The following is a 27,816-nucleotide window of genomic DNA, read 5'->3' as shown; positions in this document are numbered from 1 at the left end:
ATCTTCCAAGTACTGTGGGGATTTATGTATATCCCACTTTCTCAGTTCCACTTTGGAACTCACAGCTCTCCGGCGCCCCCCTTACCCTCAGGTCAGTCAGGGAACTGCACCTAGGATAATTGGTCGCCGGACGGGCTGCCTGTTGTGAACCGGCAATTAGGCTTCTGCAGTAAGGGAATTATCAATGCTGTGGCTGAAGCCCCTTACTCAGCAATATAAGACCCTTCTAGACTGCCAGCCAGCCGTAATAGCCATACACAACGCGCTGCCACCAGTCACGGTTACTTAATTCACAGTGTTAAATTAAGAGGGTCCGTGGCAAACCCCTTGAATTAGTAGCGATTATCTATCAAAGGCGTATAGTTCGATTCTTAGAGCATGGAGACAGATCTAAATAATTTCATTTATTTTCCGAAAGAGGACAGTGATTACAGATAAAAGTTGCTATAAAATTGAGACATAAAATATGTACAGTACAGGTATAAAATAAAAGTGGAGAAAACAAAGAGATTACACTCACAGTTCCATATTGTTCCTTAGGCAGACCATGCGGCTTTAAGGTGGGTGGAGGCGGAGCTGCACTTCTCCGCTCATTGGGATCCTTCTAGCACGACGACTTGAGCTGTTCTGAGCTGGTTTGCCCAGGAAATGCCTTATAGACTTTCCTATGTGACATCACGGAGAGGTGCATTCTGGGTTGATCCCACCTCTCTTATCCAAGTTATGTTTTGGCTACAAAACTTAGATTAGCTATAACTTTATGGGAGAAGCTGGTATGGACTCATCAGTGGTATCATGTTTCCCAGCGTAATGAGCCCATCAAGAAAACATCAAACATCTATGCGATATGACCGTCCATTTGGGCGCAAATCATATCTCATGTTCTGGGCAGGGTGGAACTTCGAAAGAGACACGGTATCGAAGCTGGGACCGCTCAGGTTACAAAAATATGATTTTCATATCTCTACTGGGTATGGTTTTCGTAATATGACTTTTATGTTTCCCATATACCGGCATACAGCCTGTGTTTTTCCGAACAAAGGGATCCCTTCCCCCTGCTCTTCGAGAGGAAGTTGGTTTAAGGTTTCAGAGCTAGCCCAGGCAGGGGGGCACTGGTCAGTGTGTGAGTGAGCCATGGGCGAAAAGAGGAGGGGGGAAGGTGCTGCATGAGCTGACAGCCTGCATTGGCATAGAGGGCTGGATTTTTCTGGAAAGTTACAACAGAAAACATCATATTTTGTAGACAAAACCCCATACCTCACAGACATTGTACATCACACCTCCCCCTTTAAGAGGGCGCTAAGGAGGCATTACCTCTCGGTAATCGGCCATGCGCACCTCAGCGGGTTCGCCCCGGCGGGACAACCCATCGGCATTGCCGTTTTCGCTGCCCTTCCTGTGTTTTACAGTAAAATCGTACTGTTGAAGGGCAAGGCTCCAGCGGAGCAATCTTCCATTGGTTCCGGACACTGTGTGCAACCAGCTCAGAGGGTTGTGGTCGGTTACCACCGTGAAGGCGCGCCCATACAGGTAGGGCTGCAAACGCTGCAGTGCCCACACCATGGCCAGACACTCCTTCTCGATGGTCGAGTATGCCACTTCCCTCGGCAAAAGTTTCCGGCTCAGGTACAACACGGGGTGCTCTTGGTCCCCCGAGTCGACCTGGCTAAGCACAGCACCGAGGCCAAACTCGCTGGCGTCGGTCTGTACCAGAAACGGGCGACTGCTGTCGACTGCTCTCAACACTGGAGAGTTGCACAGGGCTGCTTTCAAAGCTTGGAAAGCCGCCTCACAGTCATCTGTCCAGTTGACTGTTTGGGGTAGCCTCTGCTTGGTGAGGTCAGTCAAGGGTTTGGCAAGGGCGCTATAGTCCTGTACGAACCGCCTATAGTACCCTGCAGTGCCCAAGAAGGACTTCACCTGTTTCTTGGTCCTGGGGGTGGGCCAGGACACGATTGCGTCCACTTTTTCTGGCTCCGGACTCATGGAACCCCCGCCTACCCGGTGCCCCAGGTAGTGGACCTCGCGCATGCCTATCTGGCACTTCCCCGGCTTGATGGTCAGGCCTGCCTGGTGAAGACGCTTGAGCACCTCCTGGAGGTGCTGAAGGTGTTCCTCCCAGGTGGAACTGAAGACGGCAATATCGTCTAAGTACGCCACTGCGTACTCCTCCAGTCCCCGAAGCAGGTGGTTGACCATCCGCTGGAAAGTGGCAGGGGCATTCTTCATGCCGAAGGGCATGACCGTGGACTCGTACAGTCCAAAGGGGGTGATAAAGGCGGATTTCTCCTGCGCCTCAGGGCTCAGGGGAATCTGCCAGTATCCCCGACTCAAATCCATGATGGATATGTAGTTGGCGTTTGTCAACCGCTCGAGCAGATCCTCGATGCGCGGCATCGGGTGGGCATCAGAGGTTGTGATGGCGTTGAGCCCCCTGTAGTCCACGCAGAACCGGGTGGTTCGATCCTTTTTAGGCACGAGGACTACAGGTGAAGCCCACGCACCTTTTGACCGTCGAATCACTCCCAGCCTTAACATCTCATCGACCTCTTGGCGCATGACTTGTTGCACCGTTTCAGAGATCCGATAAGGTGTTCGCCGTAATGGGGCATGATTCCCGGTGTCCACCTCATGAACCGCTAACTCCGTCCTCCCAGGACGGTTGGTGAACACGGGCCGGAAGAGTTCCAGGGTGGCCATCAACTGCAACCGCTGGGACACGGTGAGCGAACCACTTATCTCCATGTCCTCAATGGACCCATTGGCCTTGGCCTGGGCCAGCATGTCCAGGAGGGAATCTTCCTCCCCATCCTCTGGCAGATTGCAGACCGGTAGGACGCAAGCTTCACGTTCGTAGTGCGCCTTCAGCATGTTGACGTGAAAGGCCTTGCGCCTACCCCGAGCATGGTCAAGCGTGACCACGTAGGTGACCGGGTTGAGCTGTTGGTGGACGACGTACGGGCCTTCCCAGGCTGCCTGAAGCTTATCCGTTGGTACAGGGACCAGCGCCCACACCTTTTGACCCACCTGGTAGGTCCGCTCCCGGGCGTTCTGGTCGTACCAGTGCTTCTGGTCAGCCTGAGCCTGCGTCATGTTGTCATGCACCAACTGCGTCAAGGTCTGCATCTTGTCACGGAAGCGCATGACATAATCCACGATGGACACTTCTGTGGGGTTTGGCTCATCTTCCCAGGATTCTCTTATCAACCCAAGGGGTCCCCGGACTCGCCTGCCATACAGGAGCTCGAAGGGGGAGAACCCGGTCGAGGCCTGCGGAACTTCTCTGTAAGCGAACAGCAGGTGTGGGAGGTACCGCTCCCAGTCGCGCCCTTGGGTCTCAACCAGTATGCGGAGCATCTGTTTGAGGGTACCGTTGAAACGTTCACACAAACCATTAGTCTGTGGGTGATACGGACTCGATACCAGCTGCGTCACCTGCATTTTCTCACAGAGAGCCTCCATTAGGCGAGACATGAATTGGGGCCCTTGATCGGTAAGCATCTCCCTGGGAAATCCTACTCTTGAAAAGATGGTCACCAGTGCGTCAGCCACCTTATCTGCCCTGGTTGAAGACAGAGCTACTGCCTCTGGGTACCGGGTAGCGTAGTCTACCACGGTGAGAATGTATCGCTTTCCGGAGCTGCTGGGGACGGACAGCGGTCCTACAATGTCCACCGCGATTCTCTGGAAAGGCTCCTCTATCACCGGCAAAGGAATAAGGGGAGCCTTAAGAGCAGGCCCCGCCTTACCCACTTTTTGACAGGTGGCACAGGAGCGGCAGTAGTGTGTTACATCTGTCCCCATCTTGGGCCAATAGAAGTGTTGAGACAGCCGTGCCTTTGTTTTGCTGATCCCCAAGTGTCCAGCGAGTGGAATCTCATGGGCAATCCGCAACAACTCAGTTCTGAACTGATAGGGGACGACCAGCTGTCTTTCCCTCAACCACTCCTTTTTAGGATCTCCGGGTACTGTCTCCCGGTACAACCTTCCTCGTTCCCAGAACACCCTCTCCTTATCAGACTTGGAGGTGGGCGTCTCGGCGAGACCTCTCAATTTCTCCAGGCTGGCATCTGAGTGCAGAGCAGCCTGGAACTCCATGCTGGAGGCTGCCAGAAGTGACGTCATGGTCCCCTCTTTACTGGGACCCTCTGGAACCGGCTCTGGGTTCACCTCTGGTTCAGTCTCTCCTGTAGCAGCAGAGGGTCCAGAAGACAGTGCGTTACCTGCGATCTGGGCACTCTGACTGCGTGTGACAGCTGCTATGTATGCTGTCTCCCTGGGGATTTCTACAGACCCACCAGCTGGTGCTGCCCTGGGCTCTACCTCCCCATCCACCCCCAACACTTCAGGAGCAGTGCTACTTATGGGCCAGTTACCTTCCTCGGTGGCACTGGTCAGCTGCATGGCATTACCTTCCTCATGGTCCCCATGCACCTCCCCATTTCCTTGAGCACCGTTGCTTGCTCCTGCCAGGGGTTCCTCAGCCGTCTCACTCCGCAGAGTGACGGGGCTGAGCACCTCGGTACCTGTGGACACATCTACCGTTTCAAAGAAAGGGTTAACGGGTTCAGTCGGCACAGATACATCATCATTCCTAGGAAAAGAATGGTTATCAGTTTGCTTTGGTACATTCACATCAGCATCAGCATCGTACCTGGGGAAAGAATGGTTGTTAGTTGCATCATTACTCATCAAGGCATTAGCAGGTAACACATTCAGTTTCCCATCATCAACATCATCAGGGTTAACGTTACCCTTATTATCAGTTTGGGGAAGGGTGTCAGGGACATAGTATGCAACCATCCTCCCCAAGTCCGTCCCCAATAAAACATCAGTGGGCAAATTTTCAGACACTCCCACCTCCCTCAACCCGCTCCCGGCACCCCAATCAAGAAAAACTCGTGCCACTGGCAAGGGACAACGGGTGCCTCCAATCCCGGTGACAGTCAGGGTTTTCCCCTCAACAAACTCTTCAGGGGCCGCCAGTCCAGGACGGATGAGGGTTCGTTCAGCCCCGGTGTCCTTGAGGCCTGTAGCAAGACGGGCCCCCACCTGAACAGGTTGAACGTTGTCGTCAGCCCTCCCAACCACACCTCCCACCAAAAGAACAGAGGCATTGGGCCCGGGGGCCTTGGCTGGGGGGTTCTTCGGCCTGTTCGGACAGGTGTAAAAGAAGTGACCAGGCCGCTGGCAGTGGTGACACAGGCGACTGTCAGTAGCCGGCCTGTTGTTGGCAACAGGGACAGGGCCTCCGGAGGGACGGCTAGCTGGGGCATTGGGGTTGGTTGCTGGCTTACCCCCTTTCCAGCTGGTGGCGACTGGCCTCCGCGTCTCGGGCTTCCGGTTGGCCTCGTGGTTGTCGGCGATCTGCGCCGCTTTGTCCGCGTTCGTTGGTTCGCGGTCCAGGATGAACTGTCGGACCTCAGCTGGGCAGAGATGCAGGAACTGGTCTTTGATCATCAGGTCCCGTAGCTGCTCAAAGGTTTCAACGGACAGTCCATGGATCCACTGGTCAAAGTGGGTCCTGAGTCCTTGCACCACATCACTGTAGCTATCATGTGGGCCACGTTGGAGGTGTCGGAACTTCTTTCGGTATACCTCAGGTGTCAGCCGGTATTTGGCGATCAGCGCCTGCTTTATGGCGTCATAGTCATCATCGGCTTCTGGCGGAAGAGAAGCAAATGCCTCCAGGGCTTTGCCTTTTAGCCCTGGGGTCAAGTACCTTGCCCATTGGTCTCTAGGCAGCTGGTACTGTCTGCAGGCTTTCTCAAAGGCTCGCAGAAATGTGTCCAAGTCCCCGTCCTTTTCCATTACGGGAAAATGCTCTGGCCGGGGTTTAGGAGTCTGGACGCTGCTGGGCTCACGGCTTCGGGCTGTGGGGGCATTCCACCCCCGCTGGAGCATCTCCAGCTCATGGGCCCTCTGAGCTTCAGCTTGGCGCTCACGTTCGGCTTGGGCCTCCTGCCGATATTGCTGGATCAGCCTCACCCGCCCATCCCTGTCTTCGGCGGGGAGTTCGTCCAAGGCCATTTGCAGATAGGGGTCCACCCCGTTCTGGTTGAATGTGGGGCCAGCGCTCAGGTGTGGAGCCTCTGCTGCAGCCCCATGGCAACTTGGGCCAACTTCTGCGCTCGCTGGATTCTGGTCGTTGTCCAGCTGCACTAGAGCCGCGATCATTTGATCTTTGGTTCCTCCTGCGGCGTCTATGCCTCGGTACGTGCATAACCCAGCAAGGGTGTCCTTTTTCTGCTTCTGATACCACTCCACTGTCATCGCCGCCATGGTTGCCAAATAAAAGATAGAAAAAGAAAAACGAAGAAACGGGAGGGGGATACTTGCAAGTACACACTAATGTCTCAGGACTAGTAACCACTGAGTCTGTTCTCCAAAACCTATGATGCAGGATTCCCGCAGGAACCGTGCAGGTCTTTAGTGAGAGGAATGATTGCTCAAACCAAATCACTAATGCTCTAGGATTATCCCACCGCGCTGCCACCAATATGTGACGAACAGCCCACGGCCGTTCGTCCACTTACGGGCGACGACTAACGGGGGTCCCGCTGCCACCAAAACGCGACGGACAGCGGACCCTGTGTCACCACTATGTCACGATCCCACCACTGACACCGGTGTATCAGCGGACGGAGGGACGTGACACAATGCCGGCACACGGCTATCACAGGCGCAGTGGGGCTTATCTTAGTTATCACACCACTGGCACCATGTGACAAAAATATCCAGCAAGCTAATCTCGCTCTACAATTTGCCGCAGGGGGAGTTTAATTTGGATGCCCCACCACTGCTATCAATCTTCCAAGTACTGTGGGGATTTATGTATATCCCACTTTCTCAGTTCCACTTTGGAACTCACAGCTCTCCGGCGCCCCCCTTACCCTCAGGTCAGTCAGGGAACTGCACCTAGGATAATTGGTCGCCGGACGGGCTGCCTGTTGTGAACCGGCAATTAGGCTTCTGCAGTAAGGGAATTATCAATGCTGTGGCTGAAGCCCCTTACTCAGCAATATAAGACCCTTCTAGACTGCCAGCCAGCCGTAATAGCCATACACAACGCGCTGCCACCAGTCACGGTTACTTAATTCACAGTGTTAAATTAAGAGGGTCCGTGGCAAACCCCTTGAATTAGTAGCGATTATCTATCAAAGGCGTATAGTTCGATTCTTAGAGCATGGAGACAGATCTAAATAATTTCATTTATTTTCCGAAAGAGGACAGTGATTACAGATAAAAGTTGCTATAAAATTGAGACATAAAATATGTACAGTACAGGTATAAAATAAAAGTGGAGAAAACAAAGAGATTACACTCACAGTTCCATATTGTTCCTTAGGCAGACCATGCGGCTTTAAGGTGGGTGGAGGCGGAGCTGCACTTCTCCGCTCATTGGGATCCTTCTAGCACGACGACTTGAGCTGTTCTGAGCTGGTTTGCCCAGGAAATGCCTTATAGACTTTCCTATGTGACATCACGGAGAGGTGCATTCTGGGTTGATCCCACCTCTCTTATCCAAGTTATGTTTTGGCTACAAAACTTAGATTAGCTATAACTTTATGGGAGAAGCTGGTATGGACTCATCAGTGGTATCTTGTTTCCCAGCGTAATGAGCCCATCAAGAAAACATCAAACATCTATGCGATATGACCGTCCATTTGGGCGCAAATCATATCTCATGTTCTGGGCAGGGTGGAACTTCGAAAGAGACACGGTATCGAAGCTGGGACCGCTCAGGTTACAAAAATATGATTTTCATATCTCTACTGGGTATGGTTTTCGTAATATGACTTTTATGTTTCCCATATACCGGCATACAGCCTGTGTTTTTCCGAACAAAGGGATCCCTTCCCCCTGCTCTTCGAGAGGAAGTTGGTTTAAGGTTTCAGAGCTAGCCCAGGCAGGGGGGCACTGGTCAGTGTGTGAGTGAGCCATGGGCGAAAAGAGGAGGGGAGAAGGTGCTGCATGAGCTGACAGCCTGCATTGGCATAGAGGGCTGGATTTTTCTGGAAAGTTACAACAGAAAACATCATATTTTGTAGACAAAACCCCATACCTCACAGACATTGTACATCACACTCTGCACACACTTTTGGACACTGGACACTTTTGGATTGTGTGAGGCCCACTGATATCTGAGCGCTATGTGACAGGCTCGATGGCACAGCTGTGACCAAACTGACTAGAGGATAAGGGAGATTTTGAATCTCTGCACACACTTTTGGACACTGGACACTTTTGGATTGTGTGAGGCCCAATGAATATCTGAGCGCTATGTGACAGGCTCGATGGCACAGCTGTGACAAAAGTGACTAGAGGATAAGGGAGATTTTGAATCTCTGCACACACTTTTGGACACTGGATGGACACTTTTGGATTGTGTGAGGCCCACTGATATCTGAGCGCTATGTGACAGGCTCGATGGCACAGCTGTGACCAAAGTGACTAGAGGATAAGGGAGATTTTGAATCTCTGCACACACTTTTGGACACTGGACACTTTTGGATTGTGTGAGGCCCACTGATATCTGAGCGCTATGTGACAGGCTCGATGTCACAGCTGTGACCAAAGTGACTAGAGGATAAGGGAGATTTTGAATCTCTGCACACACTTTTGGACACTGGACACTTTTGGATTGTGTGAGGCCCACTGATATCTGAGCGCTATGTGACAGGCTCGATGGCACAGCTGTGACCAAAGTGACTAGAGGATAAGGGAGATTTTGAATCTCTGCACACACTTTTGGACACTGGATGGACACTTTTGGATTGTGTGAGGCCCAATGAATATCTGAGCGCTATGTGACAGGCTCGATGGCACAGCTGTGACAAAAGTGACTAGAGGATAAGGGAGATTTTGAATCTCTGCACACACTTTTGGACACCGGATGGACACTTTTGGATTGTGTGAGGCCCACTGATATCTGAGCGCAATGTGACAGGCTCGATGGCACAGCTGTGACCAAAGTGACTAGAGGATAAGGGAGATTTTGAATCTCTGCACACACTTTTGGACACTGGACACTTTTGGATTGTGTGAGGCCCACTGATATCTGAGCGCTATGTGACAGGCTCGATGGCACAGCTGTGACAAAAGTGACTAGAGGATAAGGGAGATTTTGAATCTCTGCACATACTTTTGGACACTGGACACTTTTGGATTGTGTGAGGCCCACTGATATCTGAGCGCTATGTGACAGGCTCGATGGCACAGCTGTGACCAAAGTGACTAGAGGATAAGGGAGATTTTGAATCTCTGCACACACTTTTGGACACTGGACACTTTTGGATTGTGTGAGGCCCACTGATATCTGAGCGCTATGTGACAGGCACGATGGCACAGCTGAGACCAAAGTGACTAGAGGATAAGGGAGATTTTGAATCTCTGCACACACTTTTGGACACTGGACACTTTTGGATTGTGTGAGGCCCACTGATATCTGAGCGCTATGTGACAGGCTCGATGGCACAGCTGTGACCAAAGTGACTAGAGGATAAGGGAGATTTTGAATCTCTGCACACACTTTTGGACACTGGACACTTTTGGATTGTGTGAGGCCCACTGATATCTGAGCGCTATGTGACAGGCTCGATGGCACAGCTGAGACCAAAGTGACTAGAGGATAAGGGAGATTTTGAATCTCTGCACACACTTTTGGACACTGGACACTTTTGGATTGTGTGAGGCCCACTGATATCTGAGTGCTATGTGACAGGCTCGATGGCACAGCTGTGACCAAAGTGATTAGAGGATAAGGGAGATTTTGAATCTCTGCACACACTTTTGGACACTGGACACTTTTGGATTGTGTGAGGCCCACTGATATCTGAGCGCTATGTGACAGGCTCGATGGCACAGCTGTGACCAAACTGACTAGAGGATAAGGGAGATTTTGAATCTCTGCACACACTTTTGGACACTGGACACTTTTGGATTGTGTGAGGCCCAATGAATATCTGAGCGCTATGTGACAGGCTCGATGGCACAGCTGTGACCAAAGTGACTAGAGGATAAGGGAGATTTTGAATCTCTGCACACACTTTTGGATACTGGACACTTTTGGATTGTGTGAGGCCCACTGATATCTGAGCGCTATGTGACAGGCTCGATGGCACAGCTGTGACCAAAGTGACTAGAGGATAAGGGAGATTTTGAATCTCTGCACACACTTTTGGACACTGGACACTTTTGGATTGTGTGAGGCCCAATGAATATCTGAGCGCTATGTGACAGGCTCGATGGCACAGCTGTGACAAAAGTGACTAGAGGATAAGGGAGATTTTGAATCTCTACACACACTTTTGGACACTGGATGGACACTTTTGGATTGTGTGAGGCCCACTGATATCTCAGCGCTATGTGACAGGCTCGATGGCACAGCTGTGACCAAAGTGACTAGAGGATAAGGGAGATTTTGAATCTCTGCACACACTTTTGGACACTGGACACTTTTGGATTGTGTGAGGCCCACTGATATCTGAGCGCTATGTGACAGGCTCGATGGCACAGCTGTGACCAAAGTGACTAGAGGATAAGGGAGATTTTGAATCTCTGCACACACTTTTGGACACTGGACACATTTGGATTGTGTGAGGCCCCCTGATATCTGAGCGCTATGTGACAGGCTCGATGGCACAGCTGTGACCAAAGTGACTAGAGGATAAGGGAGATTTTGAATCTCTGCACACACTTTTGGACACTGGACACTTTTGGATTGTGTGAGGCCCAATGAATATCTGAGCGCTATGTGACAGGCTCAATGGCACAGCTGTGACAAAAGTGACTAGAGGATAAGGGAGATTTTGAATCTCTGCACACACTTTTGGACTCTGGTTGGACACTTTTGGATTGCGTGAGGCCCACTGATTTCTGAGCGCTATGTGACAGGCTCGATGGCACAGTTGTGACCAAAGTGACTAGAGGATAAGGGAGATTTTGAATCTCTGCACACACTTTTGGACACTGGACACTTTTGGATTGTGTGAGGCCCACTGATATCTGAGCGCTATGTGACAGGCTCGATGGCACAGCTGTGACCAAAGTGACTAGAGGATAAGGGAGATTTTGAATCTCTGCACACACTTTTGGACACTGGATGGACACTTTTGGATTGTGTGAGGCCCACTGATATCTGAGCGCTATGTGACAGGCTCGATGGCACAGCTGTGACCAAAGTGACTAGAGGATAAGGGAGATTTTGAATCTCTGCACACACTTTTGGACACTGGACACTTTTGGATTGTGTGAGGCCCAATGATTATCTGAGCGCTATGTGACAGGCTCGATGGCACAGCTGTGACCAAAGTGACTAGAGGATAAGGGAGATTTTGAATCTCTGCACACACATTTGGACACTGGACACTTTTGGATTGTGTGAGGCCCACTGATATCTGAGCGCTATGTGACAGGCTCGATGGCACAGCTGTGACCAAAGTGACTAGAGGATAAGGGAGATTTTGAATCTCTGCACACACTTTTGGACACTGGACACTTTTGGATTGTGTGAGGCCCACTGATATCTGAGCGCTATGTGACAGGCTCGATGGCACAGCTGTGACCAAAGTGACTAGAGGATAAGGGAGATTTTGAATCTCTGCACACACTTTTGGACACTGGACACTTTTGGATTGTGTGAGGCCCACTGATATCTGAGCGCTATGTGACAGGCTCGATGGCACAGCTGTGACCAAACTGACTAGAGGATAAGGGAGATTTTGAATCTCTGCACACACTTTTGGACACTGGACACTTTTGGATTGTGTGAGGCCCACTGATATCTGAGCGCTATGTGACAGGCTCGATGGCACAGCTGTGATCAAACTGACTAGAGGATAAGGGAGATTTTGAATCTCTGCACACACTTTTGGACACTGGACACTTTTGGATTGTGTGAGGCCCAATGAATATCTGAGCGCTATGTGATAGGCTCGATGGCACAGCTGTGACAAAAGTGACTAGAGGATAACTGAGATTTTGAATCTCTGCACACACTATTGGACACTGGACACTTTTGGATTGTGTGAGGCCCACTGATATCTGAGCGCTATGTGACAGGCTCGATGGCACAGCTGTGACCAAAGTGACTAGAGGATAAGGGAGATTTTGAATCTCTGCACACACTTTTGGACACTGGATGGACACTTTTGGATTGTGTGAGGCCCACTGATTTCTGAGCGCTATGTGACAGGCTCGATGGCACAGTTGTGACCAAAGTGACTAGAGGATAAGGGAGATTTTGAATCTCTGCACACACTTTTGGACACTGGACACTTTTGGATTGTGTGAGGCCCACTGATATCTGAGCGCTATGTGACAGGCTCGATGGCACAGCTGTGACCAAAGTGACTAGAGGATAAGGGAGATTTTGAATCTCTGCACACACTTTTGGACACTGGATGGACACTTTTGGATTGTGTGAGGCCCACTGATATCTGAGAGCTATGTGACAGGCTCGATGGCACAGCTGTGACCAAAGTGACTAGAGGATAAGGGAGATTTTGAATCTCTGCACACACTTTTGGACACTGGACACTTTTGGATTGTGTGAGGCCCACTGATATCTGAGCGCTATTTGACAGGCTCGATGGCACAGCTGTGACCAAAGTGACTAGAGGATAAGGGAGATTTTGAATCTCTGCACACACTTTTGGACACTGGACACTTTTGGATTGTGTGAGGCCCAATGAATATCCGAGCGCTATGTGACAGGCTCGATGGCACAGCTGTGACAAAAGTGACTAGAGGATAAGGGAGATTTTGAATCTCTGCACACACTTTTGGACACTGGATGGACACTTTTGGATTGTGTGAGGCCCACTGATATCTCAGCGCTATGTGACAGGCTCGATGGCACAGCTGTGACCAAAGTGACTAGAGGATAAGGGAGATTTTGAATCTCTGCACACACTTTTGGACACTGGACACTTTTGGATTGTGTGAGGCCCACTGATATCTGAGCGCTATGTGACAGGCTCGATGGCACAGCTGTGACCAAAGTGACTAGAGGATAAGGGAGATTTTGAATCTCTGCACACACTTTTGGACACTGGACACTTTTGGATTGTGTGAGGCCCACTGATATCTGAGCGCTATGTGACAGGCTCGATGGCACAGCTGTGACCAAAGTGACTAGAGGATAAGGGAGATTTTGAATCTCTGCACACACTTTTGGACACTGGACACTTTTGGATTGTGTGAGGCCCAATGAATATCTGAGCGCTATGTGACAGGCTCGATGGCACAGCTGTGACCAAAGTGACTAGAGGATAAGGGAGATTTTGAATCTCTGCACACACTTTTGGACAATGGATGGACACTTTTGGATTGTGTGAGGCCCACTGATTTCTGAGCGCTATGTGACAGGCTCGATGGCACAGTTGTGACCAAAGTGACTAGAGGATAAGGGAGATTTTGAATCTCTGCACACACTTTTGGACACTGGACACTTTTGGATTGTGTGAGGCCCACTGATATCTGAGCGCTATGTGACCGGCTCGATGGCACAGCTGTGACCAAATGGACTAGAGGATATGGGAGATTTTGAATCACTGCACACACTTTTGGACACTGGATGGACACTTTTGGATTGTGTGAGGCCCACTGATATCTGAGCGCTATGTGACAGGCTCGATGGCACAGCTGTGACCAAAGTGACTAGAGGATAAGGGAGATTTTGAATCTCTGCACACACTTTTGGACACTGGACACTTTTGGATTGTGTGAGGCCCAATGATTATCTGAGCGCTATGTGACAGGCTCGATGGCACAGCTGTGACAAAAGTGACTAGAGGATAAGGGAGATTTTGAATCTCTGCACACACTTTTGGACACTGGACACTTTTGGATTGTGTGAGGCCCAATGAATATCTGAGCGCTATGTGACAGGCTCGATGGCACAGCTGTGACCAAAGTGACTAGAGGATAAGGTAGATTTTGAATCTCTGCACACACTTTTGGACACTGGACACTTTTGGATTGTGTGAGGCCCACTGATATCTGAGCGCTATGTGACAGGCTCGATGGCACAGCTGTGACCAAACTGACTAGAGGATAAGGGAGATTTTGAATCTCTGCACACACTTTTGGACACTGGACACTTTTGGATTGTGTGAGGCCCAATGAATATCTGAGCGCTATGTGACAGGCTCGATGGCACAGCTGTGACAAAAGTGACTAGAGGATAAGGGAGATTTTGAATCTCTGCACACACTTTTGGACACTGGATGGACACTTTTGGATTGTGTGAGGCCCACTGATATCTGAGCGCTATGTGACAGGCTCGATGGCACAGCTGTGACCAAAGTGACTAGAGGATAAGGGAGATTTTGAATCTCTGCACACACTTTTGGACACTGGACACTTTTGGATTGTTTGAGGCCCACTGATATCTGAGCGCTATGTGACAGGCTCGATGGCACAGCTGTGACCAAACTGACTAGAGGATAAGGGAGATTTTGAATCTCTGCACACACTTTTGGACACTGGACACTTTTGGATTGTGTGAGGCCCAATGAATATCTGAGCGCTATGTGACAGGCTCGATGGCACAGCTGTGACAAAAGTGACTAGAGGATAAGGGAGATTTTGAATCTCTGCACACACTTTTGGACACTGGATGGACACTTTTGGATTGTGTGAGGCCCACTGATATCTGAGCGCTATGTGACAGGCTCGATGGCACAGCTGTGACCAAAGTGACTAGAGGATAAGGGAGATTTTGAATCTCTGCACACACTTTTGGACACTGGACACTTTTGGATTGTGTGAGGCCCACTGATATCTGTCACGGGGGCTTAGTTCAACTAAGGCTGAAAGACCCGGGGCCCCTGTGGTGTCCCTTTACTAGAGGAAACCCTGTCTGACCCTCAACCCAGGGTTTTTGCTGAAGGTGCAAATGCCTGAGCCTCCGACCTTTCCTTAATTCCTGCTCAGCCCTGCACTTAACCCTCCACCCTCCACCCAGTGAGAAGTCACCACCAAAGCTCCCACACAAATAATGACAGACAGGGAGAACTTAAACTGCACAGCGCCGCACACACACAGGAATAAACAGTAATGTGAACAGGGCACAACTAAACACAAATATGGGAAGGAGAAAGGATAACGACGGATCATACGACACCAGATATGAATCTCTCTCTCTTGAACACCTCCACTCCAGACCGGAACCACTTGGTATGAAACACAAGCTATAATCGGCGACGCCCATAGGCCAGCATGACTATTTAAAGACCGTGGGCGTGACTAACCATCCAACCTGGTCTCCAGCAGGATTAACCCCTGAGAGCCTGAAGATCAGGCCGGCGCCACTGAGGCTATAGTGGCTGGAGGTGGAACTACCTCTGCCTGCCGGATGCTGTGGTGTGAACAGCATCCGACATGACAATATCTGAGCGCTATGTGACAGGCTCGATGGCACAGCTGTGACCAAAGTGACTAGAGGATAAGGGAGATTTTGAATCTCTGCACACACTTTTGGACACTGGACACTTTTGGATTGTGTGAGGCCCACTGATATCTGAGCGCTATGTGACAGGCTCGATGGCACTGCTGTGACCAAAGTGACTAGAGGATAAGGGAGATTTTGAATCTCTGCACACACTTTTGGACACTGGATGGACACTTTTGGATTGTGTGAGGCCCAATGAATATCTGAGCGCTATGTGACAGGCTCGATGGCACAGCTGTGACAAAAGTGACTAGAAGATAAGGGAGATTTTGAATCTCTGCACACACTTTTGGACACCGGATGGACACTTTTGGATTGTGTGAGGCCCACTGATATCTGAGCGCAATGTGACAGGCTCGATGGCACAGCTGTGACCAAAGTGACTAGAGGATAAGGGAGATTTTGAATCTCTGCACACACTTTTGGACACTGGACACTTTTGGATTGTGTGAGGCCCACTGATATCTGAGCGCTATGTGACAGGCTCGATGGCACAGCTGTGACAAAAGTGACTAGAGGATAAGGGAGATTTTGAATCTCTGCACATACTTTTGGACACTGGACACTTTTGGATTGTGTGAGGCCCAATGAATATCTGAGCGCTATGTGACAGGCTCGATGGCACAGCTGTGACAAAAGTGACTAGAGGATAAGGGAGATTTTGAATCTCTGCACACACTTTTGGACACTGGACACTTTTGGATTGTGTGAGGCCCACTGATATCTGAGCGCTATGTGACAGGCTCGATGGCACAGCTGTGACCAAAGTGACTAGAGGATAAGGGAGATTTTGAATCTCTGCACACACTTTTGGACACTGGACACTTTTGGATTGTGTGAGGCCCACTGATATCTGAGCGCTATGTGACAGGCTCGATGGCACAGCTGTGACCAAAGTGACTAGAGGATAAGGGAGATTTTGAATCTCTGCACACACTTTTGGACACTGGACACTTTTGGATTGTGTGAGGCCCACTGATATCTGAGCGCTATGTGACAGGCTCGATGGCACAGCTGTGACCAAAGTGACTAGAGGATAAGGGAGATTTTGAATCTCTGCACACACTTTTGGACACTGGACACTTTTGGATTGTGTGAGGCCCAATGAATATCTGAGCGCTATGTGACAGGCTCGATGGCACAGCTGTGACAAAAGTGACTAGAGGATAAGGGAGATTTTGAATCTCTACACACACTTTTGGACACTGGATGGACACTTTTGGATTGTGTGAGGCCCACTGATATCTCAGCGCTATGTGACAGGCTCGATGGCACAGCTGTGACCAAAGTGACTAGAGGATAAGGGAGATTTTGAATCTCTGCACACACTTTTGGACACTGGACACTTTTGGATTGTGTGAGGCCCACTGATATCTGAGCGCTATGTGACAGGCTCGATGGCACAGCTGTGACCAAAGTGACTAGAGGATAAGGGAGATTTTGAATCTCTGCACACACTTTTGGACACTGGACACTTTTGGATTGTGTGAGGCCCACTGATATCTGAGCGCTATGTGACAGGCTCGATGGCACAGCTGTGACCAAAGTGACTAGAGGATAAGGGAGATTTTGAATCTCTGCACACACTTTTGGACACTGGACACTTTTGGATTGTGTGAGGCCCAATGAATATCTGAGCGCTATGTGACAGGCTCGATGGCACAGCTGTGACAAAAGTGACTAGAGGATAAGGGAGATTTTGAATCTCTGCACACACTTTTGGACTCTGGTTGGACACTTTTGGATTGCGTGAGGCCCACTGATTTCTGAGCGCTATGTGACAGGCTCGATGGCACAGTTGTCACCAAAGTGACTAGAGGATAAGGGAGATTTTGAATCTCTGCACACACTTTTGGACACTGGACACTTTTGGATTGTGTGAGGCCCACTGATATCTGAGCGCTATGTGACAGGCTCGATGGCACAGCTGTGACCAAAGTGACTAGAGGATAAGGGAGATTTTGAATCTCTGCACACACTTTTGGACACTGGATGGACACTTTTGGATTGTGTGAGGCCCACTGATATCTGAGCGCTATGTGACAGGCTCGATGGCACAGCTGTGACCAAAGTGACTAGAGGATAAGGGAGATTTTGAATCTCTGCACACACTTTTGGACACTGGACACTTTTGGATTGTGTGAGGCCCAATGATTATCTGAGCGCTATGTGACAGGCTCGATGGCACAGCTGTGACCAAAGTGACTAGAGGATAAGGGAGATTTTGAATCTCTGCACACACTTTTGGACACTGGACACTTTTGGATTGTGTGAGGCCCACTGATATCTGAGCGCTATGTGACAGGCTCGATGGCACAGCTGTGACCAAAGTGACTAGAGGATAAGGGAGATTTTGAATCTCTGCACACACTTTTGGACACTGGACACTTTTGGATTGTGTGAGGCCCACTGATATCTGAGCGCTATGTGACAGGCTCGATGGCACAGCTGTGACCAAAGTGACTACAGGATAAGGGAGATTTTGAATCTCTGCACACACTTTTGGACACTGGACACTTTTGGATTGTGTGAGGCCCACTGATATCTGAGCGCTATGTGACAGGCTCGATGGCACAGCTGTGACCAAAGTGACTAGAGGATAAGGGAGATTTTGAATCTCTGCACACACTTTTGGACACTGGACACTTTTGGATTGTGTGAGGCCCACTGATATCTGAGCGCTATGTGACAGGCTCGATGGCACAGCTGTGATCAAACTGACTAGAGGATAAGGGAGATTTTGAATCTCTGCACACACTTTTGGACACTGGACACTTTTGGATTGTGTGAGGCCCAATGAATATCTGAGCGCTATGTGATAGGCTCGATGGCACAGCTGTGACAAAAGTGACTAGAGGATAAGGGAGATTTTGAATCTCTGCACACACTTTTGGACACTGGACACTTTTGGATTGTGTGAGGCCCACTGATATCTGAGCGCTATGTGACAGGCTCGATGGCACAGCTGTGACCAAAGTGACTAGAGGATAAGGGAGATTTTGAATCTCTGCACACACTTTTGGACACTGGATGGACACTTTTGGATTGTGTGAGGCCCACTGATTTCTGAGCGCTATGTGACAGGCTCGATGGCACAGTTGTGACCAAAGTGACTAGAGGATAAGGGAGATTTTGAATCTCTGCACACACTTTTGGACACTGGACACTTTTGGATTGTGTGAGGCCCACTGATATCTGAGCGCTATGTGACAGGCTCGATGGCACAGTTGTGACCAAAGTGACTAGAGGATAAGGGAGATTTTGAATCTCTGCACACACTTTTGGACACTGGACACTTTTGGATTGTGTGAGGCCCACTGATATCTGAGCGCTATGTGACAGGCTCGATGGCACAGCTGTGACCAAAGTGACTAGAGGATAAGGGAGATTTTGAATCTCTGCACACACTTTTGGACACTGGATGGACACTTTTGGATTGTGTGAGGCCCACTGATATCTGAGCGCTATGTGACAGGCTCGATGGCACAGCTGTGACCAAAGTGACTAGAGGATAAGGGAGATTTTGCATCTCTGCACACACTTTTGGACACTGGACACTTTTGGATTGTGTGAGGCCCAATGATTATCTGAGCGCTATGTGACAGGCTCGATGGCACAGCTGTGACAAAAGTGACTAGAGGATAAGGGAGATTTTGAATCTCTGCACACACTTTTGGACACTGGACACTTTTGGATTGTGTGAGGCCCAATGAATATCTGAGCGCTATGTGACAGGCTCGATGGCACAGCTGTGACCAAAGTGACTAGAGGATAAGGTAGATTTTGAATCTCTGCACACACTTTTGGACACTGGACACTTTTGGATTGTGTGAGGCCCACTGATATCTGAGCGCTATGTGACATTCTCGATGGCACAGCTGTGACCAAACTGACTAGAGGATAAGGGAGATTTTGAATCTCTGCACACACTTTTGGACACTGGACACTTTTGGATTGTGTGAGGCCCAATGAATATCTGAGCGCTATGTGACAGGCTCGATGGCACAGCTGTGACAAAAGTGACTAGAGGATAAGGGTGATTTTGAATCTCTGCACACACTTTTGGACACTGGATGGACACTTTTGGATTGTGTGAGGCCCACTGATATCTGAGCGCTATGTGACAGGCTCGATGGCACAGCTGTGACCAAAGTGACTAGAGGATAAGGGAGATTTTGAATCTCTGCACACACTTTTGGACACTGGACACTTTTGGATTGTTTGAGGCCCACTTATATCTGAGCGCTATGTGACAGGCTCGATGGCACAGCTGTGACCAAAGTGACTAGAGGATAATGGAGATTTTGAATCTCTGCACACACTTTTGGACACTGGACACTTTTGGATTGTGTGAGGCCCAATGAATATCTGAGCGCTATGTGACAGGCTCGATGGCACAGCTGTGACAAAAGTGACTAGAGGATAAGGGAGATTTTGAATCTCTGCACACACTTTTGGACACCGGATGGACACTTTTGGATTGTGTGAGGCCCACTGATATCTGAGCGCTATGTGACAGGCTCGATGGCACAGCTGTGACCAAAGTGACTAGAGGATAAGGGAGATTTTGAATCTCTGCACATACTTTTGGACACTGGACACTTTTGGATTGTGTGAGGCCCAATGAATATCTGAGCGCTATGTGACAGGCTCGATGGCACAGCTGTGACAAAAGTGATTAGAGGATAAGGGAGATTTTGAATCTCTGCACACACTTTTGGACACTGGACACTTTTGGATTGTGTGAGGCCCACTGATATCTGAGCGCTATGTGACAGGCTCGATGGCACAGCTGTGACCAAAGTGACTAGAGGATAAGGGAGATTTTGAATCTCTGCACACACTTTTGGACACTGGACACTTTTGGATTGTGTGAGGCCCAATGAATATCTGAGCGCTATGTGACAGGCTCGATGGCACAGCTGTGACAAAAGTGACTAGAGGATAAGGGAGATTTTGAATCTCTGCACACACTTTTGGACACTGGATGGACACTTTTGGATTGTGTGAGGCCCACTGATATCTGAGCGCTATGTGACAGGCTCGATGGCACAGCTGTGACAAAAGTGACTAGAGGATAAGGGAGATTTTGAATCTCTGCACACACTTTTGGACACTGGACACTTTTGGATTGTGTGAGGCCCACTGATATCTGAGTGCTATGTGACAGGCTCGATGGGACAGCTGTCACCAAAGTGACTAGAGGATAAGGGAAATTTTGAATCTCTGCACACACTTTTGGACACTGGACACTTTTGGATTGTGTGAGGCCCACTGATATCTGAGCGCTATGTGACAGGCTCGATGGCACAGCTGTGACCAAACTGACTAGAGGATAAGGGAGATTTTGAATCTCTGCACACACTTTTGGACACTGGACACTTTTGGATTGTGTGAGGCCCAATGAATATCTGAGCGCTATGTGACAGGCTCGATGGCACAGCTGTGACAAAAGTGACTAGAGGATAAGGGAGATTTTGAATCTCTGCACACACTTTTGGACACTGGATGGACACTTTTGGATTGTGTGAGGCCCACTGATATCTCAGCGCTATGTGACAGGCTCGATGGCACAGCTGTGACCAAAGTGACTAGAGGATAAGGGAGATTTTGAATCTCTGCACACACTTTTGGACACTGTACACTTTTGGATTGTGTGAGGCCCACTGATATCTGAGCGCTATGTGACAGGCTCGATGGCACAGCTGTGACCAAAGTGACTAGAGGATAAGGGAGATTTTGAATCTCTGCACACACTTTTGGACACTGGACACTTTTGGATTGTGTGAGGCCCACTGATATCTGAGCGCTATGTGACAGGCTCGATGGCACAGCTGTGACCAAAGTGACTAGAGGATAAGGGAGATTTTGAATCTCTGCACACACTTTTGGACACTGGACACTTTTGGATTGTTTGAGGCCCAATGAATATCTGAGCGCTATGTGTCAGGCTCGATGGCACAGCTGTGACAAAAGTGACTAGAGGATAAGGGAGATTTTGAATCTCTGCACACACTTTTGGACAATGGATGGACACTTTTGGATTGTGTGAGGCCCACTGATTTCTGAGCGCTATGTGACAGGCTCGATGGCACAGTTGTGACCAAAGTGACTAGAGGATAAGGGAGATTTTGAATCTCTGCACACACTTTTGGACACTGGACACTTTTGGATTGTGTGAGGCCCACTGATATCTGAGCGCTATGTGACAGGCTCGATGGCACAGCTGTGACCAAAGTGACTAGAGGATAAGGGAGATTTTGAATCACTGCACACACTTTTGGACACTGGATGGACACTTTTGGATTGTGTGAGGCCCACTGATATCTGAGCGCTATGTGACAGGCTCGATGGCACAGCTGTGACCAAAGTGACTAGAGGATAAGGGAGATTTTGAATCTCTGCACACACTTTTGGACACTGGACACTTTTGGATTGTGTGAGGCCCACTGATATCTGAGCGCTATGTGACAGGCTCGATGGCACAGCTGTGACCAAAGTGACTAGAGGAAAAGGGAGATTTTGAATCTCTGCACACACTTTTGGACACTGGACACTTTTGGATTGTGTGAGGCCCACTGATATCTGAGCGCTATGTGACAGGCTCGATGGCACAGCTGTGATCAAACTGACTAGAGGATAAGGGAGATTTTGAATCTCTGCACACACTTTTGGACACTGGACACTTTTGGATTGTGTGAGGCCCAATGAATATCTGAGCGCTATGTGACAGGCTCGATGGCACAGCTGTGACAAAAGTGACTAGAGGATAAGGGAGATTTTGAATCTCTGCACACACTTTTGGACACTGGATGGACACTTTTGGATTGTGTGAGGCCCACTGATATCTGAGCGCTATGTGACAGGCTCGATGGCACAGCTGTGACCAAAGTGACTAGAGGATAAGGGAGATTTTGAATGTCTGCACACACTTTTGGACACTGGACACTTTTGGATTGTGTGAGGCCCACTGATATCTGAGCGCTATGTGACAGGCTCGATGGCACAGCTGTGATCAAACTGACTAGAGGATAAGGGAGATTTTGAATCTCTGCACACACTTTTGGACACTGGACACTTTTGGATTGTGTGAGGCCCAATGAATATCTGAGCACTATGTGACAGGCTCGATGGCACAGCTGTGACCAAAGTGACTAGAGGATAAGGGAGATTTTGAATCTCTGCACACACTTTTGGACACTGGATGGACACTTTAGGATTGTGTGAGGCCCACTGATATCTGAGCGCTATGTGACAGGCTCGATGGCACAGCTGTGACCAAAGTGACTAGAGGATAAGGGAGATTTTGAATCTCTGCACACACTTTTGGACACTGGACACTTTTGGATTGTGTGAGGCCCACTGATATCTGAGCGCTATGTGACAGGCTCGATGGCACAGCTGTGACCAAAGTGACTAGAGGATAAGGGAGATTTTGAATCTCTGCACACACTTTTGGACACTGGACACTTTTGGATTGTGTGAGGCCCAATGAATATCTGAGCGCTATGTGACAGGCTCGATGGCACAGCTGTGACCAAAGTGACTAGAGGATAAGGGAGATTTTGAATCTCTGCACACACTTTTGGACACTGGATGGACACTTTTGGATTGTGTGAGGCCCAATGAATATCTGAGCGCTATGTGACAGGCTCGATGGCACAGCTGTGACAAAAGTGACTAGAGGATAAGGGAGATTTTGAATCTCTGCACACACTTTTGGACACCGGATGGACACTTTTGGATTGTGTGAGGCCCACTGATATCTGAGCGCTATGTGACAGGCTCGATGGCACAGCTGTGACCAAAGTGACTAGAGGATAAGGGAGATTTTGAATCTCTGCACACACTTTTGGACACTGGACAGTTTTGGATTGTGTGAGGCCCACTGATATCTGAGCGCTATGTGACAGGCTCGATGGCACAGCTGTGACAAAAGTGACTAGAGGATAAGGGAGATTTTGAATCTCTGCACATACTTTTGGACACTGGACACTTTTGGATTGTGTGAGGCCCAATGAATATCTGAGCGCTATGTGACAGGCTCGATGGCACAGCTGTGACCAAAGTGACTAGAGGATAAGGGAGATTTTGAATCTCTGCACACACTTTTGGACACTGGACACTTTTGGATTGTGTGAGGCCCACTGATATCTGAGCGCTATGTGACAGACTCGATGGCACAGCTGTGACCAAAGTGACTACAGGATAAGGGAGATTTTGAATCTCTGCACACACTTTTGTACACTGGACACTTTTGGATTGTGTGAGGCCCACTGATATCTGAGTGCTATGTGACAGGCTCGATGGCACAGCTGTGACCAAAGTGACTATAGGATAAGGGAGATTTTGAATCTCTGCACACACTTTTGGACACTGGACACTTTTGGATTGTGTGAGGCTCACTAATATCTGAGCGCTATGTGACAGGCTCGATGGCACAGCTGTGACCAAACTGACTAGAGGATAAGGGAGATTTTGAATCTCTGCACACACTTTTGGACACTGGACACTTTTGGATTGTGTGAGGCCCAATGAATATCTGAGCGCTATGTGACAGGCTCGATGGCACAGCTGTGACCAAAGTGACTAGAGGATAAAGGAGATTTTGAATCTCTGCACACACTTTTGGACACTGGACACTTTTGGATTGTGTGAGGCCCACTGATATCTGAGCGCTATGTGACAGGCTCGATGGCACAGCTGTGACCAAACTGACTAGAGGATAAGGGAGATTTTGAATCTCTGCACACACTTTTGGACACTGGACACTTTTGGATTGTGTGAGGCCCAATGAATATCTGAGCGCTATGTGACAGGCTCGATGGCACAGCTGTGACAAAAGTGACTAGAGGATAAGGGAGATTTTGAATCTCTGCACACACTTTTGGACACTGGATGGACACTTTTGGATTGTGTGAGGCCCACTGATATCTGAGCGCTATGTGACAGGCTCGATGGCACAGCTGTGACCAAAGTGACTAGAGGATAAGGGAGATTTTGAATCTCTGCACACACTTTTGGACATTGGACACTTTTGGATTGTGTGAGGCCCACTGATATCTGAGCGCTATATGACAGGCTCGATGGCACAGCTGTGACCAAAGTGACTAGAGGATAAGGGAGATTTTGAATCTCTGCACACACTTTTGGACACTGGACACTTTTGGATTGTGTGAGGCCCACTGATATCTGAGCGCTATGTGACAGGCTCGATGGCACAGCTGTGACCAAAGTGACTAGAGGATAAGGGAGATTTTGAATCTCTGCACACACTTTTGGACACTGGACACTTTTGGATTGTGTGAGGCCCAATGAATATCTGAGCGCTATGTGACAGGCTCGATGGCACAGCTGTGACAAAATTGTCTAGAGGATAAGGGAGATTTTGAATCTCTGCTCACACTTTTGGACACTGGATGGACACTTTTGGATTGTGTGAGGCCCACTGATTTCTGAGCGCTATGTGACAGGCTCGATGGCACAGTTGTGACCAAAGTGACTAGAGGATAAGGGAGATTTTGAATCTCTGCACACACTTTTGGACACTGGACACTTTTGGATTGTGTGAGGCCCACTGATATCTGAGCGCTATGTGACAGGCTCGATGGCACAGCTGTGACCAAAGTGACTAGAGGATAAGGGAGATTTTGAATCTCTGCACAAACTTTTGGACACTGGATGGACACTTTTGGATTGTGTGAGGCCCACTGATATCTGAGCGCTATGTGACAGGCTCGATGGCACAGCTGTGACAAAAGTGACTAGAGGATAAGGGAGATTTTGAATCTCTGCACACACTTTTGGACACTGGACACTTTTGGATTGTGTGAGGCCCAATGATTATCTGAGCGCTATGTGACAGGCTCGATGGCACAGCTGTGACAAAAGTGACTAGAGGATAAGGGAGATTTTGAATCTCTGCACACCCTTTTGGACACTGGACACTTTTGGATTGTGTGAGGCCCAATGAATATCTGAGCGCTATGTGACAGGCTCGATGGCACAGCTGTGACCAAAGTGACTAGAGGATAAGGTAGATTTTGAATCTCTGCACACACTTTTGGACACTGGACACTTTTGGATTGTGTGAGGCCCACTGATATCTGAGCGCTATGTGACAGGCTCGATGGCACAGCTGTGACCAAACTGACTAGAGGATAAGGGAGATTTTGAATCTCTGCACACACTTTTGGACACTGGACACTTTTGGATTGTGTGAGGCCCAATGAATATCTGAGCGCTATGTGACAGGCTCGATGGCACAGCTGTGACAAAAGTGACTAGAGGATAAGGGAGATTTTGAATCTCTGCACTCACTTTTGGACACTGGATGGACACCTTTGGATTGTGTGAGGCCCACTGATATCTGAGCGCTATGTGACAGGCTCGATGGCACAGCTGTGACCAAAGTGACTAGAGGATAAGGGAGATTTTGAATCTCTGCAAACACTTTTGGACACTGGACACTTTTGGATTGTGTGAGGCCCACTGATATCTGAGCGCTATATGACAGGCTCGATGGCACAGCTGTGACCAAAGTGACTAGAGGATAAGGGAGATTTTGAATCTCTGCACACACTTTTGGACACTGGACACTTTTGGATTGTGTGAGGCCCACTGATATCTGAGCGCTATGTGACATGCTCGATGGCACAGCTGTGACCAAACTGACTAGAGGATAAGGGAGATTTTGAATCTCTGCACTCACTTTTGGACACTGGACACTTTTGGATTGTGTGAGGCCCAATGAATATCTGAGCGCTATGTGACAGGCTCGATGGAACAGCTGTGACCAAAGTGACTAGAGGATAAGGGAGATTTTGAATCTCTGCACACACTTTTGGACACTGGACACTTTTGGATTGTGTGAGGCCCACTGATATCTGAGCGCTATGTGACAGGCTCGATGGCACAGCTGTGACCAAACTGACTAGAGGATAAGGGAGATTTTGAATCTCTGCACTCACTTTTGGACACTGGACACTTTTGGATTGTGTGAGGCCCAATGAATATCTGAGCGCTATGTGACAGGCTCGATGGCACAGCTGTGACCAAAGTGACTAGAGGATAAGGGAGATTTTGAATCTCTGCACACACTTTTGGACACTGGACACTTTTGGATTGTGTGAGGCGCACTGATATCTGAGTGCTATGTGACAGGCTCGATGGCACAGCTGTGACCAAAGTGACTAGAGGATAAGGGAGATTTTGAATCTCTGCACACACTTTTGGACACTGGACACTTTTGGATTGTGTGAGGCCCACTGATATCTGAGCGCTATGTGACAGGCTCGATGGCACAGCTGTGACAAAAGTGACTAGAGGATAAGGGAGATTTTGAATAACTGCACACACTTTTGGACACTGGACACTTTTGGATTGTGTGAGGCCCACTGATATCTGAGTGCTATGTGACAGGCTCGATGGCACAGCTGTGACCAAAGTGACTAGAGGATAAGGGAGATTTTGAATCTCTGCACACACTTTTGAACACTGGACACTTTTGGATTGTGTGAGGCCCACTGATATCTGAGTGCTATGTGACAGGCTCGATGGCACAGCTGTGACCAAAGTGACTAGAGGATAAGGGAGATTTTGAATCTCTGCACACACTTTTGGACACTGGACACTTTTGGATTGTGTGAGGCTCACTGATATCTGAGCGCTATGTGACAGGCTCGATGGCACAGCTGTGACCAAACTGACTAGAGGATAAGGGAGATTTTGAATCTCTGCACACACTTTTGGACACTGGACACTTTTGGATTGTGTGAGGCCCAATGAATATCTGAGCGCAATGTGACAGGCTCGATGGCACAGCTGTGACAAAAGTGACTAGAGGATAAGGGAGATTTTGAATCTCTGCACACATTTTTGGACACTGGATGGACACTTTTGGATTGTGTGAGGCCCACTGATATCTGAGCGCTATGTGACAGGCTCGATGGCACAGCTGTGACCAAAGTGACTAGAGGATAAGGGAGATTTTGAATCTCTGCACAAACTTTTGGACACTGGACACTTTTGGATTGTGTGAGGCCCACTGATATCTGAGCGCTATATGACAGGCTCGATGGCACAGCTGTGACCAAAGTGACTAGAGGATAAGGGAGATTTTGAATCTCTGCACACACTTTTGGACACTGGACACTTTTGGATTGTGTGAGGCCAACTGATATCTGAGCGCTATGTGACAGGCTCGATGGCACAGCTGTGACCAAAGTGACTAGAGGATAAGGGAGATTTTGAATCTCTGCACACACTTTTGGACACTGGACACTTTTGGATTGTGTGAGGCCCAAAGAATATCTGAGCGCTATGTGACAGGCTCGATGGCACAGCTGTGACAAAATTGA

This window comes from Dendrobates tinctorius, unplaced genomic scaffold, assembly GCF_039654945.1.
Source record: "Dendrobates tinctorius isolate UK_male_01 unplaced genomic scaffold, ASM3965494v1 ptg000091l, whole genome shotgun sequence".
Taxonomy (NCBI): domain Eukaryota; kingdom Metazoa; phylum Chordata; class Amphibia; order Anura; family Dendrobatidae; genus Dendrobates; species Dendrobates tinctorius.
Note: the sequence above shows the minus strand (reverse complement) of the source record.